Source organism: Solanum pennellii, chromosome 7 (genome assembly GCF_001406875.1).
Source record: "Solanum pennellii chromosome 7, SPENNV200".
Classification (NCBI taxonomy): domain Eukaryota; kingdom Viridiplantae; phylum Streptophyta; class Magnoliopsida; order Solanales; family Solanaceae; genus Solanum; species Solanum pennellii.
Window position 1 is genome coordinate 63,423,714 of NC_028643.1, and position 22,931 is coordinate 63,446,644.

The following is a 22,931-nucleotide window of genomic DNA, read 5'->3' on the forward strand; positions in this document are numbered from 1 at the left end:
TCTAGAAACCCTAGGTTTAATCATGATAAAAGAATCAAGAACAGACTTAAAACTAGGGACCCAATAGGTGAAAGGAACCCACTAGTGAAATCCCACATACCTGGTGATGAAATCCACGGAAAAATACTTAAAATTGAGGGATGGAACTACTGGAGCTTGTGGCGTTCTTGAACTAGGGTTCTTGAGCTTTTTTCTCCTCTCTTGCTTCTAATTTTCTATGTTTTGATTTAATGATTTGACATGAATATGTTTTAATCATTTCTCTAGGCTTAAACTGACTAAAATATGATGATTTAGGGTCAAAACGACGTAACTTCGGGTTAAAAGAAAGTGGGAAAGGTCAAAAAGACCCCTGGGAAGGTTGCTGTCGGGCCTCACGATGGCCAGGACTGACAGTGCATCGTACGCCTGACGCCCCGTCGTTGGGTCCGTCGTGAGGGCCTGTTCGACAGGCCTTTACTAAAATGAGATTAACTTTTTACTCGGAGGTCTTATTTGAGAAAGGTCTGTGGCTGTGGAAAGATAATTCAAATATTTATCTGTGGGTAGGTCATGGGATACCTAATTCATTTTTTGCTAAGAGGTATAATAATTTTAAGTTGACCCAACTGCACTTCCCCTTAAATAGCTGCAAATTTTCCACCTACGGGACGTAGGTCCACCTACGAAGCATGCTGGTCATCCATAGGTCTTGTTAGAGAGTGGTAGAAGGGAGTCTTGATCGACGGTCACGGACTACGGACATTCGTTTGACCTACGGACAGTAAGTCCGTCCGTCGTCCAAGACTTAACCCATTTTTCTAGGGTGAAATTTTTGGGAGTTTCTGATTTTATCGACGGTTGTGCAGGAATGACCGTGGTTCAGGCTACGGTCCGTCGATGCCACCGTTGGTAGCACCTGCAGATTTTTCTGAAAAACTAATTTTTGGTCTGTTTTTGCTACAGGGTGTTACAAATGATGATCAAATCTTGAAGGAATTGTAAGTTGACCCTATTTTTTCTATTTTTCTATAGAATTGCTAGATGCTTGGCCTTGTATGACATTTTGTAGCATGGTCCACTTATTGTTGCGGTGTTTACTTTTTTGTCATTCTATATGTAATGTCATCATGTGCTCGAAGGCAGTTGTATCTTGAAAGTGTGGTTATGATGATCACACAATGTAAAGTATTATGCGTAGTCTCCAATGCTAGTTCATGATCTAGGGTATATTGATGATTCTTTCTATATGTGAATGAAGATGTTAGGTTCAGGATTCTATACGTTTGACATGGTTCAGGTTTATTGATGATTGGTTACTCTTGTGTATCATGAACCCTACCATGGAATCTCTACATGAATGTGTCGTCTTAAACATGATTAGGAGTCTTAGATTCAAGTTACTAAGATGTCTTTTCTCTATGTTGTAATGTGGTTGTGTGTGGTTTATAGTTCCTATAACTCTATATGTGGGTTGTCAATGGTTTACGGGACATGACTGTGTATTGTGGTCTAAGAGGGTGGCTGCTTCATTGTGGTTTTGATGGGTGTTGTATGATCATGTTGACCAATGTACACACACTTACACCTCATGAATGTTTACAGGTAGTATAGGTTCATGGTGTCTAATGAAAAGGCATTCTCATATCCACTTGTGTCTACTACTATCCTTGTATAGTCTATGTCTATGAAGCATGATATGAATCCCTTAACTGGGATTATTTGATAGGTGTACTAGCATGGACAAAGGTATAGGACCTTGTCTATGCATTCCACATGTGTGCCTTGATGGGATAGTCCCAGGTTGTGATCTATGTACATGAACATCAATGCATGATTAATCTATGAACATGTCTTATGTGTGAATTAAAAAAAATATACATATGTGTGTGTTAAGGCTATTTATGTGAAAGGTTTGCTCACACATATGTATACACACACATGAAACATGTCCATTATGCATGTATGATGATCTAGTAAATAAAGGGACTCTTGAAATGTGTTCTCAAGGGTATCCTAAACTAGATGGTGCTTTAATATGCTATGTCCATGTGAAAGGTCTTTTCACATGAATTAGATAGATGAACACTCATCTATGACCTATAAGCTAAGCATATGGGGAGTCAATCTCCTAAAGTCTAATTTTATAAAGTAATAAATAATAATGTCTTTTTAATACGTGGAACTTAGCTTAGCAACGAGTGAACTTGAAGTTGAGGGGTGTCCCTTCCCAATATGAGAAGGTAGTTTCACCATAGTTCTCACGAGGTGGATAACTACAGTGAACCATTTCGCATAAAGAAGGTTTCCATATATTCCGCCAAGATCCATAAACTATGTTTTCCTTATAGGATCTAGCAAGTGATATCACCTAAAATGCTAGCATGATGTTAATGTTCTACTTTGGCAAGTTAGAGCACCTTGGGTGTAAGGTTCTATAACACAAAATTCCATGTTTAGCACCTACGGTCTTAGTGTCGGTTAAGGCTATAGTTTCCCTAAAGTAAAACGGACAATGGAAGTAAAGTAAGGACCCTAACTAGGATAACCTAAGGGAAATTACTTAGTGTAGGTGAGGGTATGAAACTTTACCTATGCATTGCATAAGTAGCTTTTACTATCAAGCAAGAAATATGGAAAAATAATATTATTACTATAGCATCCAATAATATGAATATATCTATACGACTTTTCCTTAATAATCTCTCATTACGCTCCATATCAGTAAGTACACAAATATATAGCTACTTAAACAAACTATATCAGTAAGGAAAGGATAAAGAAAAAACTATTATAAAAGTACATTTTAAAACGAATAAAAGTCATAAATTTGTATTTTTAGTACAAATATAAATAGAGTAATAACATTCATAATTTCATAAAAGATTGAATTATAGAAGTATAAATTGGTAAAGAATACAAAAAATTAAACAGATAAGAACAAATACAACATTCGTATTCTTCTTAAGACTTAAATTATAACAATACATATAGTAAAATGAAATATATATGGAGTAGAGTTCTTGATGATACCTTCTCGTGTAACCAAAAAAGACCATCTAAAATGGTAAAGATAAAATAATGATACATTATGTCATTCTAGTTAGAATAAAACAAATATTGATAATTTTTTTAAAGAAGTACACATATCAACATGCAAGTGGTAAAGAAAAAAAAAATTTCATGATACACATATATAGCTAAAGATTTCTAGGATAAGATGAAAAAGTCAAGAGTTGTTTAAGTTAATTTTCAAAAGATAGAGATCTTAGATATAGCGGATAGGAAAAGTTGACTATTTTTACTAATAATTCAAGACATTTAATTACACTAATTATAGAGAAAGGATAACAAATTTAATCCATTTAACCACAATAATTATAGAGAAAGAATAGAGATTTTCTATTTTTTATTTTAAAATAATTCCTAACCATTTTCTATGAAATAATTTCTAACAATTTTCTATGAAATATTTTTGTTTTTCAAAGTTCGACTTTAAACCTTCTTATTTTTAGCATTTAGTATGATATAATGTATATATTACTAAGTATTTAAATAATTAGAATTTGAAATATTGTGTCTAGATGCACGTATTTAAATATGATTATTTAATATTAAATTAATTATTTATTAATTTTAAATTTAGTTTATGGATAAAATAAAGGTGGAATTGGTAATTAAACTTTTNTATATATATATATATATATGTATGTATGTATGTATGTATGTATGTATAAACGCACACGCCAATTTGACTTCTTCATCTGTTTAAGTTTTATATTTTGAAGTTCAATAGTGAACATTTTGTCGCCATCATTGTAGCTATGAGAGCACCATAACCTTCAAATCCTAGATCCGCTACTTACCGGAGCTCTCCAACAATCACTATAAAGTCTTGACCTTGATCAACTATTGATTTGTTGTCCACTATTTGTAAATGAAAAAGCTAGTAGCTACATATGTTTTCGCTCCACCTTCTTTGATATCATATTTACTCTGCAATGTTTTCTATTTTTTTTTAGAGTAAGTTCTATAATAATAATCATAAAAATTATCAAATATAATAGAAAATCAATAATAAAATACCGACACTCGTAAGAATCAACATCATACTTTTCCACTTTCTTTGGATGAGAAATAAGCTTATCATTATTTATGAAGGTGTTGTCAACTTTATTAGGACTCTTCTAAGTTAACACATAAGAAATATTGAGCAGAGACTTCAATAGAAAAGTATTTTACTCCTCCATTTCTTGAAATGGTTACCATTGAACCAATTCAACTGTAATCTTCTTTATTTATCCTTTCCAAGATACAAAAACAATCACAAAGTATAACTACACGAACTCTGAACAAGAGTTGAGTCCAGAGCTCCACAAAGAAATATCCCTTTAACTAATAATAACTCTCTTCCATTTGGACGTTTTTTTTACGGGTAGGTTCTCAACCATTTTTAATCCAGGAAACTTGATTACTTTGTTGCATTTAGTCGAAGCGGTGAATACTTGTCAAGTGGGTCAGTTAATAAATGCATGAATATATGATCAGTAAAGGAGGCCAAGATTGTAAACACTTTCAATGGCAATGACGGTACTTTTGAAGTGCATGTGTTGGAACAAGGAAGGCAACAAGGTTGCAGCTTCTTTTGCAAACAACAAAGTTTGTGTGTTTGATATTCAATTGTAGAAATTGAGGAAATACTTTAAGAGGACTGGAGAATTTCAGAATTTAAGAAACTCTGCCTTGCAGAAAGAAGATTGTAGATAAGTTTTTTTTTAATTTGTCACACACGAACTGGTTTAACAAAATTAGGGCCGACAAAATCATTCTTTGATCAAACTTATGCGTGCTGCGGGTAAACTGGTCCCTGTGTGATATATCAAAAGAAGCATATCTACAATATCCATTTTCGTGCGACAGAGTTTCTTGAATTGTGAAATTCCTTCCTCTATGTTCCCAGGTTCTTTTAAAGTGTTATTCCATAACCTCTACAGTCAAATATAAAAAACAAAAAGCTTGTTATTTGCAAAAGAAGCTGCAACCTTGTTTCCTTCCTTTATTCCACACACTTAAAAAATATTGCCATTGTCATTGTAAGTTTTTATAATCTTTGCCTCCTTCACGAACCATATATTCACTCATTTTATCCAATGACCTACTAGCTAAGTTTCACCACTCGGACTAGATACAACAGAGTAAACAGGTTTTTTTGATTAAAAATGGAAGAGAACCTAATCAGTAAAACACAAAAAAAAATCAACAAAAAGGATACAAAAATTTGATGATCCTAGAGAAAGATACACAATTAAGTCATTCTCACTCCACTCCCCCACCCCTACATCCCCACCCAAATAAAAGGAATAGGTATTAGGTACTGATATAAGTTTTTAGATGGAGAAATGCAACAAGGGTAAGCCCTGACGCGCGACAATGCACTTTCCCTTTTGAAAAGATACATAATAGAGCATAAGAAAAACTATGAGTGTGCACACAACTGACAGCATATGAAAGAAGAATAGAAGAAGAAGAAGAAGAAAAGAATTGCTAAAATGTACCTGTTAATGGTCATGCAGCAGAGGAGAAAGAAGAATTGAAGAGGAAGAGAGAAGAAGTAGCTCTTGGAGATTGTGAAGCTCGAGAAGAGAGTCGCTACTCTGAACTGGAGAGAAAAAAGAGAAAACATTGTCGTGTTGGTCCAAAACTCCAAATAAACTGTAATGTTATCTTTTAATTACTAAATCAGGCAAATATATAATTTTTTAAAAAGTAACGCCTTTATTAGCTCGCCTCACCTCCCACTCACAACTCGTCATTGCCTCGCCTTTGCTAGTCATTTAGAGGTCTCCTCGCCTTACTGGTAATAGGCGCAAAGGTTGAGTCTCGCCTCGCTATTCACCAAAGGCCATCTCCTTTGAGAACACTTATTTATTAAGAATGCCTTAATTTTACTAGACATAATGAGTTCAAATCTATTACGTGGAAGTATTTAGGCTATAAAGAAGACTCTCACGTTCATCACGCCATACATTCACTGTAGCATTAAATGACCACTCAGAAACAAAAAATAAAACAAAACTAGTAAGCTCATAGAAACAAAAGGTTATGTGCAATACATTAGATCCCTTTGTGGGCCCATCGCACACCAAGAATCCATTTGCAGGACGGTTAAAGTTAAACTATATCTCTTTGAATTATTCTTACTTGCAAGGGGATTACAGGCCGGATTGCAATCATTCCCAAATTTCAACTCAACTTTTGGGGTTAAAGTTTGTTGGGACTTTAAGAGAAAAGAACAAATGGAGAAAAAAAATATGTGTTTAGTTCTTAACAAATTATTGTTAGTATGATTGCTTCCAAAAAGTTAGATGTATGCTTATTTGTAATATTCGTACGTTAAATTTTTCCTGACCTACTTTCCCCCTTATGTACGAATATTCAGTGAGATAAAGAACTCACCATATTCTTAGCCTTGTTTCAGGTCTTTAGTGTTTTTGAAAAGGAAGAACAGAATAAGGAGGCAAGTTAGGCCCAATGCACCCAAGACCAAAATAGGGAGCAATGAAATGAGAGAATATAAGAATTCTTAAGTCTCTAGTAGCCTATTTGGGTATAGGCTTCTTGGAGGCTAAAATCACAAACAAAAAAAAGAACATGTTCATAAATTATAAATGATTTGAGGTGTTTGGCCAAAAAAACGTCATTTTGAGAACATACAACACAAAAACAAATTATTTTTCTCCAAAAGTAATTTTTTATAAATGATTTGATTTGAAGTGCATAAGTTATTTGTGTCCTTAACCACGAGAGACTTTTTTAAGAAAACCTTGGATCAGAAAAAGCTTAAGCACTAGAATTGTTTCAGAAAAATGTTAACTTCGCAAAACTAAACTAATCTAACAATAACAACATACCTAAACCTCACCCATACCTTATAGATAATCTTGTTTCCAAACACACTCTTGAATCAAGTAACAAATATCAGAGCAGTTAAACTCATCAAATAGAAACACACCATCCAATTCTCCACATAAAACTCTATTAGAACTATGAACGATGATTTAAACCCTAAAAGGTAGTACAAAGGAACAAATTAGGAAGAGGAAAATTGACTAACCTTATTTATATAGATGTAGGTCACCGGAGGTTGCTGTCAATTGTCAGCGGCCAAAACTAAACCATAGGGATTACTTTTAACTTCTACATCTGAATATAGTTAGGGATTATATGGAATGTGAGGATTTTGGGACACAAACATTTGTTCATACTTTCAAAATATATTTTGCAGAACATATATCTTCTTTGTAACGAGATCCAAAGACTGTAGAAGTTGGAAATCTTAATCCATATTGGTTACTTTGCATTTCTTAGTTATTATTGATTAGTGTTAGAGTTATCAAAAGAGTTATATCTCAAATACAAATATCTAAATATCAAAATGTTTGCATTACATTGCTCATTTTGTTTCTAGTTCGAGATTATGAATACCCTTTTGCACAAAGGTAACAAGAGCACGAGGAGGAAATAGAATTTCTGCCATTGAGTTCTTATGTATGAATTGTTATATACCCTTTGTGCATCAAGAGGAAGTAGAATTTTATCCTCTCGGTGCTCTTGTTACCTTTATACCAAAGGTTATTCAATATCTTGAACTAGAAACAAATTTGAGCAATGTAATGCAACTATTTTGATATTCTGATATTTGTATCTGAAGTTTAGATCTTTTGATAATGTTGAACTAATCAATAATAACTAAACAATGCAGACTGAAACCGATATCGATGACGACTTCAAGTTTCTACAACCTTCACATCTCGTTACAAAGAACGTGTATTAGCTGAAAAATATAATAGAAGTGCATAGGGAAACTTCGGAAAGATGAACCTAGGCTGAAGGATAAGGTAAATGTCGATAACAAGAGGGACCAAGAATGAGAACTTGCAAGAATAAATGAGAAACAACATAAGGAAAAAGAATGTGAACGGGATACACAGTTAGTTTCCTTATTCAAATTAGGAGATTCCTTAATGATCAACAATTAAGACAAGCCAATTTCTCTGTAGTCATTCCTTTTAATCATGCAAATATATTGCATTCACAATTGTTGCATTCTTGATAGACGTTATCAATGAAATCTTTAAGAAATATCAGGAAGTTTGGAAGAATAGGAATTCTTACGTTTCTAGTAGCCTATTTGGATAGACTCTTCTGTACTTTCGAGGTGTGTGGTTGAAATAAGAAGTCCTTTTGAGCACATACAACACAAAACACAAATTGTTTTTCTCCAAAAGTACTTTTTTTAAATAAATTATTTGATTTGAAGTGCATAAGTTATTTGCGTCCTTAACCACGAGAGATTGTTTTAATAAACCCTTGGCTCAGGAAAGCTTAAAAAGTAGAAATGTTTTAAAAAAAAATGTTAATTTAGCCGAATAAAACTCATCTAAAAACAACAACTTACCCAAACCTTGCCCGTACCTTGTGGTGATAGAAAATCTTGTTTTCAGAACACTCTTGAATCAAGTAAAGGATATCAAAGCAGTTAAACTCATCAAATAGAAACACAACATCAAATTCTCCACATAAAACTCTAATAGAACTATGAACAACTATTTGAACCCTAAACAATAGTACAAATGAACAGATTATGAAGAGGAAAATTGATTGACCTGATTCATGTACATGTATGTCATTGGAGATTGTTGCGGATTTCAGCAGCCAAAAGTAAATCCTAGGGATTACTTCTTATATAGAGAGGGAATATAAGGTAAGTGAGAATGTTGGGACACAAACATTTATTAGAAAAGTTTTCATTCCAAGAAGGAAATTTTGAATAAGTTTAATGTTGAATGACTAAACTATCTTGAAGGCTTTAGCGATATCAATTTGAGCTCAATGACAAATTCAAAATTTAAACAATAGGTTTAAATTTGAAAGTATATCACAAGACATGTAATATAATGGATTTGAAATTTATTAGTTAAAATATTTTTAGTTAATTAGTATGGATCGTGGATGCATGAGAGAATCCATACTTATAGAACAAAAATGTCTTTTACATGGAATGTTTAAAATTAATATTTTATATCCTATATTTGATATTCATTTACGATACCTAAATCACAATTTATTAGAAGTTACATTTTTTCAAGACCTAAATTCAAATTTTATTAGTATGTACATTTTTAAAAATTTTGTTTTAATTTGTTAATGTTTTATGTCTTGAAGTTAAAATACTTTAATCTTAATTTTTTTTGTAAGTTATATTTTACGAAGACATAAATACAAATATGCTTAGTACATATATATTTTTTAAAATTTAATGTTTTGGTATTTTAGGTTTTGAAGTTACAATACATAAACACTAATTTGTTACAAGTTATATTATTTAAGACTTCAACGCTAATTTTATTAGTACATATATTTTCTTCTAGTTCATTGTATTGATGTTTTAGGCCTTGCAATTACAAAAGATCTAACCCATAATTTTAGAATTTACATTATTTCAAGACCTAAACTCTATTTTTATTAGTACGTACAAGTTTTGAAGTTCATTTTTTTTTGTGTTTTTGTTCTTGAAGTCGTTAGAATAGCTGAATCCTAATTTATTAAAAGATAATAATGTTCTAAACCTAATTACAAATTCTATTAGTACGTACATTTTTGAAGACCTAATCCTGAATTTTAACAGTATGTATTTTGTCACGACCCAAAAATGGGTGTGATGTCACTCGTCTTATCCCACCAAGAAAAGTCAGCCTAAAACCCAATATCTAACAAAGTGCGGAACTAAATGGCAATCCAACAACAATTTCTACTATGAAACCAAGTCATATTAATTCAATCCCCAAAACCAGGTTGTCAGGTGCACAAACTTCTAATGTAAATATTAGAATTGAATGTAAAATAGAAGTATAAAATGAAGTTGTTACGGAAAGTTCGCTGAGATGACAAGCAGCTACCTCATAACCCTCCAAAAGATGTCTCGGAAACAAAAAGAATCACAGGTCTGACGAAGATCCGGGCTCGTAACCTACAAAAATTTGTAGAAGCAAGGGGTGAGTACCAAACCACGCGGTACCCAACAAGCAAATCTCTAAATACAAGTTAAGTGAACAAAATACGGGTACTCCTTACACCCTATCTAAACCTCCATGCTACAGCCTAACAGTTTACAATTTACCAAACACACAACTCAATAACCACACTCTATCAGTTTACACATTCTCAATAACAACTCAATATTAAACAGTCACAAGCATCACAGAGAAACACTCACAAGATCAGCAAAACACGTGTTCAGTTCATCAGTAAAAAAACTGTGCAATGCCATGAGATGCTATGTCGAATATAGTGATGCATGTCTTTCCTAACGATACACACTCGTTGTCTCTCAGTCCGGGGACCCATAGGGGACATCTGTCCATGCATTTGTCGCGGCGCACGACACGAACCTCGATAATAGTAACCATCGCGGCTCGCGACACGTCCCTCAAACTATAGTATCCATCGCGCCGCGCACATTAGATGAAATAGGGATATGCGGCTTTCTTATATTGCCTTCAAATATCTACTTCTTATAAGCTACCGTGTAAGGTATAGTTAGACTCAAAATCCATTTATTATTTCAGTACTCGATTGTTTTACGAACAATGTGTAATTTTGTGACCATGCGAAGATACATATGTTCCATGTGTTAATATTTTTTATGTTCCATGTGTTAAATCCTTAGCGATTATAAGTTCTATGTATTGACGATATATCGAAGGTAGAAATATGTATACAATCAGATTACTTGTAAGATAATTACAAGTGATGTATGTAATACTATTTTGAGTTTTGTCAAACTATGATTAGTATATTATCGTCGGTATGTATGACTTAATTAAATACTTATCGAGGAAAGTAAGAGAAATATAAAATAAAAGATTAAATATCAGCCTGGTATATGGGATCATCTTTTAATCTAATATTTTCATCTATAAAGTGTAACATATTTCATCTTAGTATAATTATTTATTAGAGTTGTAATAGGGGTATTCCTGGTTCGAATTGAATTAGTTATTGGTGAAAATCAAACCAATATAGTTGGCTTCTAAATTTCTAAAATTATACCAAATCAAACGAAAAAAATAATTGTCAATTTGGTTATTGTCGTTCTAGTTTGGGATTTTAGGTTCTTTCACTATGAAAGTAATAATATTTTTAGGATATAGGTATCTCGATAAACACACACCTTTTACATGAACAATCCATACGAAAGTTATTGTCGATTCAATCAAACATTTAAGCAACACTAGTCATTATTACACGAACAAAGTTATTCAATTAAGAGGGAATGTAATTTTCTTATGTAAGGTAGGGTGGATAAATAATAAAGTAATGAATTTCTATGGACTTGGACTTAGGGTTGTAATTGTTAGACTAAAATATAAGTATTTGGCTAGACGAAAGAAGTAAATTTAATAGAGAAAATTACGCGAATAAGTAAACATATACTAGTTAAATAGGTAACATACATACAATTTCAATTAATTACCATTATTCACTAACTTATAGGTATAATTACACAACCACGTCTGAGTTGTAATACATGTCGTTTTCGTAGGTTTTATAATATAATTGTGTAACTTGTATATAATATCAAGGAGTAATTGAGTAGTATTGATCAACATCATCAAAGACATTTTCATCAAATTATAAGAGTCGACGATCGTAGTCCAGGTGTTGGGGTAGAGTGTGAAATGTGTGGTTTAGAGAATAAATTAGCCATAAAAAAATTAACTCATGCTAGTCATAGCTAAAAGAAATTATCAATTTTGAAAACATAATAAATCAAAATGGGTGAAACCAGTGTAAGTTAAAAATGAAGAGTTTTGTAGGCAAGTTACCACTACAAACAACAAAAATAAAAGAGAATAATAGGGAGATTGGATTCTTGGGATGTGATAGGAATATGAGATTAAATGAACAGACGTGTAGATGCTATTACTAATAAATTGTTGAAAATTGGTGACTACACCATGCTTTAGTGGGGGTAAATTCTCTCTAGAGAAACTTACCCCATATCAACTCGGTTTCTCTCGAACACCGAGAAGGTGCTATTATGCATAGATTTCGTCTTATCCCATTCAATCTCTCGAGCTGAAAGTGTCGGAGAGGGTTTAGGATTCACACTCCCGACCTGAATCCACAATAACCCAATAATCACCTCCTACCGATTTAATATTTTTTGTCTAAAGACCTCTCTCTCGAGCAAGCCCGAGATATGATGATAAAACATATTTGCAACTAGAATTTCATTAAGTTCAAACAAAAAAACTGAATGAAATCGCATTTAAACAGTAAAATAACTACTAATTAGCAAGACCCAGTAGTAAATTTAACTCATATTTACATAATCACACCCCAAGAATTGAGGTTTTAGCTACGCAAAGTATACCAAAAGGTGTTTCCTTGAATTAGGTAGGATAGAAAATAGCTCTACATGAGCTAAGGATGAAGATTCCTCAATACCCACTTCCAATTTCTTGAAGTTGTGAGCCTTGAAGGTTCAAGAACAAAGTCTCCCGAAAGCTCTAAAAAAGACAAAATTTAAACAAAGTCTGAACAATACGATTCAAAGATAAAAATTTTAATTCAACACTAAAATATATTAATGAGTATTTATAGTCTTTTCACCGTCGATTTGATCATTTCCTTTAGGGCTCAACTCAATGAAACTTTAGGCGAGGATAAAACCATTTGGCGACTCGCGAAGGGGTTCGATGCTCTTCAAGTCTTCATTTCTTCGTTCTTTATTTTTTGCGCAATTTTGTCCACACCTTTTTCTATAAGTCTAAATACCTGAAACTCAAGGTGTTTCATATATTATTGAGACAATAAGTGCATTTGAGCACACTAAACCAATCAAAATATAGCCCAAAATGAGTCCCAATCGTGGACTCATCAACACCCCCAACTTAAAGTTTTGCTTGTCCTCAAGCAATACTAAAGTTCAACTGTTCAAAAAGGATGTCTCAAATAGTGCTACACAAGACTCAATCATGAATGCACACAACAAGACTCAAAGGATTAATTGTGCACTGAAAGACTCAAGTTGTGATACACCATTATCAAAGATTTTCAAGCTCACGATACTTGCTTCAAATACATGTTCAATCTCAACAACAGGGATCAAATACCCTCACATAAAGAATGATTCCATATTCACACACAATGATTCACAATTTAAAGTTCTAGAATCAATTTCAACGCTGACACTCCCAAAGATGAACACAATGCATATGTTAACCCATAGGTTTGTCCGTATTTTTTAATCACGCTTCATTTCAGCATATTCAAGAACAAAAAGGTCTTTTCAAAGCTCCTAATTAAATTGAGTGCAAAGGTATGGTCTCAATGACTTTTATCCTCATGAAATCTGGTACTCACAACACTTCCTTTTTCCTTCTTTCATATTTTCTTTTTTTGATCATAAGTCATCCCTTTATTCACATACTGTAACGACCTGTTTAGTCGTTTTGAGCAGTAGAGTTTATTTCTGGTAATAACTGTCTGGGTCGACGGATCCCACAATGGACCGTCATGGGCACGACGGACCGTCGAGGGTGTGTTGTTCCAAAACACTTAGATTCCAAAAATTTGGGCACTGAGACTCTCTGAACTTCACGACGGAATGGAAGGACGGACCGTCGTTGGCACGACGAACCGTCACCAATCTTTCCACAGAATTAACTCTCTGACCCTTGTGACGGACCTGCAGGACGGACCGTCACAGGCTCCGTAAGTCCACTCGGGTCGGAATTCTGCTAAAGTTTTTAAAGGGGCGTTTTGGACTATTCATGCTTATAATTATAAAGTTAGTGGGTTAGTGTTAGTAATTCAATTACTTGGGGGTTAAAGGAGATAACCTTGAAATAAATAGTGGGTTATTTTTATCATCTTCTATACTTAATTATATGACAATTAGGGTAAAAGAAAAACGGTTTGAATAAGAAAAATAGAAAGAACAGAGGGAGAAAGGGAGAACGAAGGAGCGAGGGAAGAGAGAACGAAGAGGAAAGCAAGGATTTTGAGGAGTAGCTTGCGTGATCACGCNGGATAGTAGGGGATCGGAGTGTCAAGTTTCGACACATAGTAGTAGAGGATCGGAGTGTCACGTTTCGACACAAGAAGAACAAAGAGAATGAATCTTGAATTATGCTAACATACTCAGATTTTAAAGAAAACTATTTTCCCAAAAGAGTATGGTGTGGAGGCTTGAGTCCTCATAGATGTGTTTGGTGTTGTTGTAAATGATTCTTATACTTGTTGCTATCACCTGTTAAGTATTTGGTTGGTTTTATGTATTATTCGCTATATATTGCTTTCTATTTTGAGTTGGCCGATGATACTACTCAGTACTTGTGCCTTGTACTGACCCCCTATGGTAATTTTCTTCTTTGTTATTTGTGGAGTGCAGCAAACGTGCCATCGACTTCAACTCGTCCTCAACTCTAGCCAGTCTTCATCACGTCAGATTTCAGGGTGAGCTATTGTTCCTAACTTGGACTGGATTCTCTCTCACTCATGTCTTGATGCCTTGAAGTTCTGGCATGGACTAGCTGTTTAGCTTATTTTAGCTTCTTAGATACTCTTAGATTTAGTAATTTGAGGATAGATGTTCTTGTGGTGATGACTTCCAGTTTTTGGGAACAATAAGTATTGAGCTTTTAGAAGTTATTTAATCGATTTTCATTAATGAGTTTTAAGTCTTCCGCATTATATTTTGTTTATTATGGTTGAAATGTTAGGGTTTAGATTGGTTGGTTCGCTCACATAGTAGGATAAGTGTGGGTGCCACTCGCGGCTCGTTTTGGGTCGTGACACATCATGGATTGTTCGGATAAACCCCATAACTTTATTCCACGGTTTTTATTTTCGTTCTTTTCTTCTTCTTTTTTTCTTTTTTTTTGTAAGGGGGGGTTAAATTTTTTTCCAAACACCATGGGTTAAGGAAGACTTCCTTGCAATTCTTGACTTGCCTTCTCTTTTACCACACCCCCAACTTAGGCCTTTGGCTTAAGTTGGCTATTCAATCAACCACAAATCAAGAAAATTATAGGTAGTGCATAAAGAAAGGTCATGTTTTCTTTAAGTTTCTTCCAAATAAAGGTAAGTCTCAAAGGGTGTTCAAAAGAGGTTTGCATAGTCACAAGGTAAGTCACGAAGAGGTCTCTCTAAAATTTGTTCACACTCTGTAAAATATTCTATGTCATATAACTGGATTACATAACTTAGTAAAATTGATCAACACAGCAAATTTTAGGTGTCATCATACATGGTACACTATAATCTCATCATTCAAGTCATTGACACAAAAGTCAAACAAGACTCCACACTTTTACTAGTGTTCAATGTTCCTCGCACGAACTCAAATCGATAATTGGCTAATCACAACGAGATGCAAAAAGTTCACATATTGTCTATGCAACTTCATTTGAATTCATTATAGTCGTACATTCATGTTTGTTCGATTGCCATCATTATGCAAGTCATTGGTATTGATCAAATCGAGGCTCAAAATTTTGAAATAACAACTACATTCAAGTGGATACAAGAGGTGGTGAAAATAGATTTTTATTTTTGTGCTTTTCCTCTTTTTTTTCTTATTTTTTTGTATGGAGGAGTTTTTTTTTCTTGCAACACCATTGTAACATCTCGTAATTTAAATTAACTAAGAGTAAGCTAAGAAACCAAGAATAATAAATTTTGAGCGGAAGTAGGGAAATCTGGAAAATTTCCAGCTTTCAAAAATAAGTTTTGGTCATTTTCAAACGGTCATAACTTCTATCTTAGGAGAAGTTTGTATGAGTTCTTTATATGGTTGTAACGCCCTTAGGAATATCTTTCCACTTCCACTGATATTGCAAAAATCCGATGTCGTATGTGGTAGATAGGTCTTTCGGAAGATGGGATGTTCGACTAAGGAAAAATTCTAATCCGAATTTGAGTAAGGGTAAAATTATATTTTCAACCTAGTATTTCCTAATTCATTTTAAGATTATATTAGGGGTAAAACCAAGTCCCATATAAGTTTTGGAAAAACCTAGGACGCTTAGGTCTTGGGAGAAAACAGAAAAGAAGAGGAAGATCAAGAATTGTCCAAGAAATGCCACGATCGTTGTGTGGATTTCGTCGGGGTGATCCCTATCGAGGTATGTGAGATAACTCGGTGTTGGGTACTTTCACTTACACCGAATTTGTTTAAATTCATAAAGTTAGTGTAGATGGAATGCTGAATATGGTAGTTCTTGATGAAAGTTGTGAAATTTTTGTTGGTTGAATTGTAGTTCGTATATAGTAGTTTTAATTCCGGTTTACAGACTATTTTTGGGTCTAATATATTGGGTATTGAGTAATTTAATGATTCTACGTGTTTGGGGGAAGATCCGTCGAAGTTTGAGAGGATTAGAGTTGAAAATCGGAGAAGAAAAGTTGGAAAACCTACCTGACAGGCCCTGGGGCGTCGCGCCTACCAGAGCCCCTCAGGACAAACTCTGTCCGTTAGGCTCTTGAGGACACTGTCTGTTTGTCAGGTTCTGGTGCTCCGCGCCTCTAACAGCTCCACGACCCCTGGAGACCCTTTTCTTTCCCTATCTTTTCATACAAGTTCTTATGTGATGTACCCATCATTCCTAGTTGATTCCAACACTGTAAAGTACATGTAAATATTATTAAATCATCCATAAACATGAGATCATTAACCTTGAACCTATAATTCAGTTCAAGGAAAGTCAAGATTAAAGTCAAGGAAGTTAGGAGTCAAGTTTAAAAGTTAAGAAGCAAGTCAATGTAAGTACTTCAAGCTTTCAAAGTGTCTTAAACAATAATTTTAAATTTGACTTAAGTCACAAATTACAAGTGGAGCAAAGAGTATAGAGTTGAGTTAAATTCTCAAAAACTATAAGGGAACTAAGTATTTTCTAAGAATTAAGTTCAAGTCAAGTAAAGAGTAAGATTCAAGTTCATTTCTCAAAAGTTATATGGGAACTAAGTATTGCCTAAAGGTTTATAAAAGTTTCACATTTAAGTTAAAGGGGAACTAATAGTTTCAAAAGAATTTTGAACATAAAAGGGGAACATTGTTTACAAAAAGGAACTTTTAAAAGCTAAAGGGTTCAGTAAATTATATCAACCCAAAGAAAGGAATTTTTCTTAAAAGTATGAGATAAATTATGTTTTGGGAGTAGTATTGAGCACATATGTGGGGATGAGAGTTCATATTAACTCAAGTCTCCATGTAAACCATGAAGCCGTAATGGGAATTGATGGGTTATACTTTTCAGAGGATCACGTAAGTTTATCTAGTGGATCCACTAAGCTAAGTAAGGTCTTATAGCACTGACAAGTTATAGGATGGTCCTCAACAGCGTGAGCTAAAACGTTGTATCATCACTTAGGCTCAAGTGATGGTTGTCGATTAGAGAATCTCCTACAAAAGTTATATTACTTTCATATATAAGTAAATTTGAGTTTGTTCTTGCATTTCATTAACGAACCAAGATGTTTTATTGTTTTATAAGCTTTGTATATATCGTATGTGTTTTAAATTTATTTTTATACGTTCTTTGAATAGAGTATATTCTTGAGTTAAGCAGATACAAGGTAAGTTTATCTTAATCCCCTCAAGCTTAAGTTGTTCTTTAGTTTCCAACTCGCATAGTCGTACATTCAATGTACAGATGTCAGTTGGCCTGCATCGTGTTATGATGCAGACACAGGTAACAAAGATCCAAATGCAGCACTTCGTTGATCCAGATTGAGCTCCAAATTTAGTGGTGAGCCTCCTTTAATTCCGGAGGACATTCTTTTCATTTGCTTAACTAGTTTAGTTTTAGGATGTTGTGGGGTCAGTCCCAACATCTATCTCAGTCAGTTTAGAGGCTTTATAGACATTGTAGTAGCTTTGTTTTGGAGTCTCCTTTATCTTAAATTGTGTATGTTACAGTATTGAGAATAAAGTGTCATCTTGGCCAAGACAAGTTATTAAGTTTTCTTATGAGAATGTCTTTAATTCATTATTTGAGTTTAGCATAATATTCCACTGAGTTAAGTAAGCTAGTCCAAGGGTTCGCTCAAGGCCAGAAATAGTTGTTGGGTGCCGTCCACGTCCAAGGTGTAGGCTCCGGGCGTGACATACTCAGTATCAGAGCCTAGAGTTCAAGAGTCCTAGGTAGTCTATGAAGCATTTTCTATAGAATCTTAGTCATTGGTGTTGTAAGTTTCCAAAAATGATTTAGGGTATATAACATGTTTTTCATAATGGTATAAAGTCCTAAAATTACTTATAATATGGTTTTGAGGCAGTGTGTAAAGTTTGAGGTGATTTGGAAGTCAAACGTCAAGGGACGACCAAGACGTTCGATAACTAGTCACCTATGTCTCTATTCATGCTTATATTTGTATGTCATGAGGTTTTGAAGTCTGAAAATGAGTTATAGTAATGCTTATGGGCATTATATGGAGTTTCTTGAAGTTTGAAGGTCAAACGTCCAAGAACGTCTAAGACATTCAAAAGTTAGCCCTTGACACGTTCAAGTATGTCTTGATGAGGCCTAGCATGTTTGGACGTGTTTTATGTGTGAATTTTGGGAGAAAATTGCACAGAAGTTCAGTGACTTGTAAATGTAATATTTACACTAAAAACGTATGGGTACGCTTCTCAAGGACCCCGCAAAAGGGCCCACAAGGATCCAAGGACTGTTGAGACACTGCCTTGGTAGTGTCAACCGACTGAACCAAACGATGCGTAGTTGGTTGACCAACCGACCGTTGATGAGTTCTCATCAATGGAAACTTATACTGGGCAAGGATCAACTCAAGAACAGTCCAAGGTCCAATCGACTTAATCCACAGACGGCCCGTCGATGGACCAACTAGACGTCGATGGTTGCCTGCAGTTTCTGCCATGTGACTGTTTCATTAAATGGGTGAATGGAAAATTCACCTAACGTCCTAAATTGACCCTAATTGATTAATTTATCTATTTTTGGGTGTATATAAGTGATCAAAAACCTGATCACCCCATTCACAATCCCTTCTACACAAATTAGACTTTCCCTCCAAAAATATTATCCCTAGAAACCTCCATTGAAGGTAAAGCTCAAGAACAGCTTGGAGCTTGGATTTATATGATTTCTTCATCAAGTTTTAGAGATTTTCAACTTGACAAATGCATGGTGATCCTTCATCTCTAGTTAACCTTCCATCTAGAGAGTTAATCTCAATGTTTTCAAAGAGATTTCATGATCAAACTCTTAATCTTTCAATCTAGCCATGAGTTCTTTCTCAAAATGTTTTAAAGGATTAATCATGATGAATTGATGATAATGTGATGTTTTTAACGTGAAAAACAATCCAATTGCATTGTGAACCTATGTCCCTTCCTAAAATCGATTTAGCCCTTGGATGGGCATTATGATCGTGGCTTGTTATTGGTAGAATTGTGCTATTGCGTTGAATTGGTTATATCTACTGTTGTTTACGTGAAGTCATGATGAATTGATGATGAAGGAATCATGTGGATCAATATATGAAGATTTGAACAGGCCTAGTTTAAATTTTTAGGCACTGTAACATTGCCCTTTTAATGATTAGATGTTGAATTCAATTAGGTGAAGATGATTATAGCTACTGTTTTAGGTTAATATCTGTTATGCGGAATCCGAGATAATACGAGAAAATATAAACGCGAAAAACAAAGACTACAGATTTACGTGGTTCACCAATAAATTGGCTACGTCCACGGGAAGAGGGGGAGCAGTTTTATTATGGAGAGGCAAGAACAGAATTACAGAATAGGGTTTGCCATAGCGTCTATATATAGTGCTAAGCTACGCCCAGCGAGACCCCCGTCCTTTCTGTTTGTAACGGGTCCGATTCAAGGCATTCAACAAATCTCCACCTTGACTTGAATTCTCCGAACAGATTCTTCAGACGCACTATGATAGTGCCAGGCCTCCCCCTCTTCCTCAGAGTTGCCCCGCAGGGCAATTAACAGCTTCTGATGTTGAGCAAGTCCAAACAGTGTTGAAACTTGCTCTGTGGAACCGGCTTTGTGAACATATCAGCAGGATTATCAGCAGTTCCTACTTTCTTCACCTTGATTCTCTTCTCACTTCTCAGAAAATGATACCTTACGTCAATATGCTTGGTTCTCTCATGATGGACTTGATCCTTGGCTAGACAAATTGCGCTCAAACTGTCACAATACACCGTAGCCTGATCATGATGCAGACCAAGATCACTAACCAGCCCTTTCAGCCAAATCCCTTCTTTTGCAGCCTCTGTCAAGGCCATGTACTCCGCTTCCGTAGTAGACAAAGTCACTGTAGGTTGCAAAGTTGCCTTCCAACTGACGACAGATCCTCCAAGGGTAAACACATAGCCAGTCATCGATCTTCTTGTGTCAACATCTCCAGCATAGTCAGAATCAGAATAGCCAGTAACCAAGCACTGAGTATCACCTCCATAAATGAGACCAACGTCAGATGTACCTCTAAGGTACCGGAAAATTCTCTTCACAGCCTGCCAATGTTCTCTCCCTGGTTGTCCCATGAATCTGCTCACTACACTGACTGCATGTGCTAAATCTGGCCTTGTACAGACCATAGCATACATCAAACTTCCTACGGCACTGGCATAAGGGACTCGTGACATATACTCCTTCTCTTCTTCTGACTGTGGAGCGAACATGGCAGTGAGATGGATATTGGCAGCACCGGGGGTATCAATAGGCTTAGATGAAGACATGCCAAACCTCGCCAAGACCTTCTGAATGTAGCTTCTCTGTGACAAGAAAAGTTTCCTTCTCTCTCTGTCTCTAATGATCTCCATCCCTAGAATCTTCCGAGCGGCTCCCAGATCCTTCATCTCAAACTCAGCACTAACTAAACCCTTCAGCTTCTGAATGTCATACTTCTTCTTTGCAGCTATCAGAATATCATCTACATAAAGCACCAGATAGATGAATGAATCATCCTTGAGCCTATTGTAGTAGACACAACAATCATATGAGCTCCGAGTATAGCCCAACTTCACCATATAGCTATCAAACCTTTTGTACCACTGCCTTGGAGACTGCTTAAGTCCATATAAGGACTTCTTCAACTTGCAGACGTGATTTTCCTTCCCTGGAACTTGGAAACCATCCGGATGAGTCATGTATATCTCTTCCTCCAACTCTCCATGTAGAAACTCTGTCTTCACATCAAGTTGTTCAAGCTCCAGATTCTAATGTGTAATAATCGCTAGTAACACTCGTATGGAAGTATGTCTGACCACTGGTGAGAAGATCTCATTGTAGTCCACTCCCTCTCTTTGGTTGAAACCTCTGGCAACAACCCTGGCTTTATACTTGACTCCTTCTGCTGGTGATATCCCTTCCTTCTTCTTGAAGGCTGTATGACCAGATCCCATGTCTGATTCTTGTTTAGGGACTCCATCTCATCTCCCATAGCGGCAAACCATTTTTCAGAATCAGAACTTAAAATGGCTTCTTTGTAAGTAGACGGCTCAGATGTATCTACCTCTTCAGCAACCTGCAGTGCATAACCCACCATGTCCTCAAAACCATACCTCGTAGGTGGCCGAACTCCAACCCTCCTTGGCCGATCTTGCGCTATACTCCGATGGATATCTGATGGCATAGATTCTGGAATATCAGTTTCTGTCTGTGGCTCTTGATCCTCCTCTTCAGGTTCTTTCAAATCGCTCTCGTTCTGAATGACTTGAAACTCCACCTGTTTATCAAGACTCCCAGTTTCTGACGTAGTTGTAGGCTTCACAATGGTTCTAAGCAGAGAACTTTCATCAAAGACAACGTTCCTGCTCATAATAACCCTCTTTTCTGCTGGAGACCAGATTCTGAAACCTTTCACTCCATCTCCGTAGCCCACAAATACTCCCTTTTTAGCTCTTGGTTCTAACTTACCTTCACTGACGTGATAGTAAGCCGTACAACCAAAAGCTTTCAGATTTGAATAATCAGCAACTTTTCCTGACCACATCTCCATAGGTGTTTTGCACTGTATGCCTGTATGTGGTCCGCGGTTAATCAAGTAGCAAGCTGTACTAACCGCTTCTGCCCAGAATCTTCTATCTAGCCCAGCATTAGAGAGCATGCACCTTGCTCTCTCCAGAAGTGTTTGATTCATCCGCTCAGCTACACCGTTCTGCTGTGGTGTATTTCTGACTGTACGATGTCGAGCAATCCCTTCATCCTTACAGAATTGATCAAATTCAGACCAGCAGAATTCCAGCCCATTATCAGTTCGCAACCTCTTGATCTTCTTCCCTGTTTGATTTTCCATCAAAATTTTCCACTCCTTGAACTTCTGGAAAGCTTCACTTTTATGCTTCATCATGTACACCCAAGTCATCCTTGAGTAGTCATCAATCATGGACACAAAAAATCTGCAGCCTCCCAAAGACTCAACACGGCATGGACCCCAGCAATCAGAATGGATATAATCAAGAGTGCCTTTTGTTCTGTGAATGGCTTTTGGAAACTTGTTGCGATGTAGTTTTCCAAAGACACAATGTTCACAAAACTCTAGGCTTTTAACCTTATGACCAGCAAGAAGATCCTCCTTTGACAGAATTTGCATCCCTCTTTCACCCATATGACCAAGTCTCATGTGCCATAACTTAGTCATATCCTCCTGGTGAACTTCTGACGATGCAACATGGGCTGAACCTGTAACCGTGGAACCTTGTAGAAAATACAAAGTACCACGCATGACACCTTTCAGAATCAGATTTGAACCCTTCCAGACCCGCAAGACTCCATCTTTTCCCGACCAGCTGAATCCCTTGCTGTCCAAAGAACTGAGAGATATCAGATTTTTCGTCATCAATGGAACGTGCCTGACCTCGTTCAATGTGCAGAAGCTACCGTCATGTGTCCTTAT